Source organism: Echinops telfairi, unplaced genomic scaffold (genome assembly GCF_000313985.2).
Source record: "Echinops telfairi isolate 266 unplaced genomic scaffold, ASM31398v2 ScPeMD7_2010;HRSCAF=2546, whole genome shotgun sequence".
Classification (NCBI taxonomy): domain Eukaryota; kingdom Metazoa; phylum Chordata; class Mammalia; order Afrosoricida; family Tenrecidae; genus Echinops; species Echinops telfairi.
Window position 1 is genome coordinate 3867142 of NW_022105908.1, and position 1628 is coordinate 3868769.

A 1628-nucleotide genomic window follows, 5' to 3' on the forward strand; every position below is an offset into this window, starting at 1 on the left:
ATCTGCAGACACCATTCTTGATTGTAAGCCTTGCAGCATTTCCTTGTTCTCACACTACGGCCTCATGATCCATCTACAGGTTTCTACAGAAGCAAAATGAAGGGGTCTAGAATCCCCTTTCGTCTCGTTTGTCATGGTCCACACAAATGCCTTCGCAGTCAATAAAGCGCCTTAAACATCTTCCTCGTATTCTCTGCTTTCAGCCAAGATCCAGCTCTAGAAATAGTACATGTTTCCTTCAAATATATCATGTTAACTACCATTTAGTATTCCTCTTCTCACGGTCTAAATTTGTATCTTTGAACTTTTGGTAGCATTTGCCTTAAGCAATAGAAGCATTTTTAGCTAGTCAGTATTTGTTCTACCCCTCCTTTGGGGCCAAGGTAGAAAAATTGAGGTGTGACAGGATTCTCATGAATTTCCATCAGACCAATTTTCTACATGGCACTCAAAAGAAGTCCCTTAGAAATTTCATCATGCCCTCTGGGGGAAGAGCTCTTTTGTTCTTTTCAACCTTAGCTTATAGAAGCACCCGATCCGTTCAACGTGGGCTGTGTTGCAGGGTCACTGGTGTCTTTGTCCAGTTGTCTAGATGCACTTTTCAGTCTTGAAATAAGTGCACGTTAAGTCATGGTAGCTTAGAAGAACTATTTACCTGCTCGGGGAGGATGGCATGATTTTTTTGTTTTTCTTTTTCACGTTAAAGAACAGGAATGTATCTTCTTTCAGTTTAAAAGGCTGCGATTGGGTGCCTTTGACTCAATTTTTTTTCCAGACACCATCATCAGGTGTCAATGTAATAGAGTTGAACTTGATGTCAATTGTGGAGTAGAACTGCCCCATAAGCTTTTTTAGCTTATAATCTTTATGGGGATAGATCAACCAGGTGTTTCTCCCAGGCAACAACCAGTCTTTCAGTTAGCAGTCAAGCAAGCACCATTGTACCACCAGGAGCTGCGAAGCCCAGATTTGGGACTGCAGTTCTTGTGAGGAAGCTCTGTGCCCTATCTGAGGAAAGATCCTTACCTCAGCTTCTCTCACTCTGGCACTCTGGTGGCCATGTGGCATTTCACCCCATACGGACTTTCTTGTGATACATAAGGTTGGTGGTTCAAATCTACCAGTTGCTCCTTGGGAGAAAGATGAAGACTGTCTCTTTCTTTAGGATTTAGTCTTTGAATGAACCTGATCTTGATGTTTCTCAAAAGTCATTAGGATTAAGACACTCTATAGTATAGACTATGTACTGATCTGGCTGAATTCTCATCGCAAAATCATATTCCCAAATGAGGTGCCATCCACAAGCATCTCACTGCCATCAAGTTGAGTCTGACTCCTAGTGACCTAATAGTATGCAGGAGAGCAGCCTATAGGGCCTCCAAGGTTGTGCGTTCTTTACATGAGTAGACTGCCACATCTCTCTCCATTGGAGTTGCTAGGAGCTACGAACGACCGACCTTTTGGTGAACACTACAACCAAACCAAACCCAACCAAACCAAACCCATTGCCATGGAGGCAGTTCCAAATCCTATGGGCCCTATGGGACAGAGTAAACCTGGCCCAGCAGGTTTCTAAGGCTGCAATCTGGAAAGGCTCAGACTGCTACATCTCTCTCCCAGAATGGAGT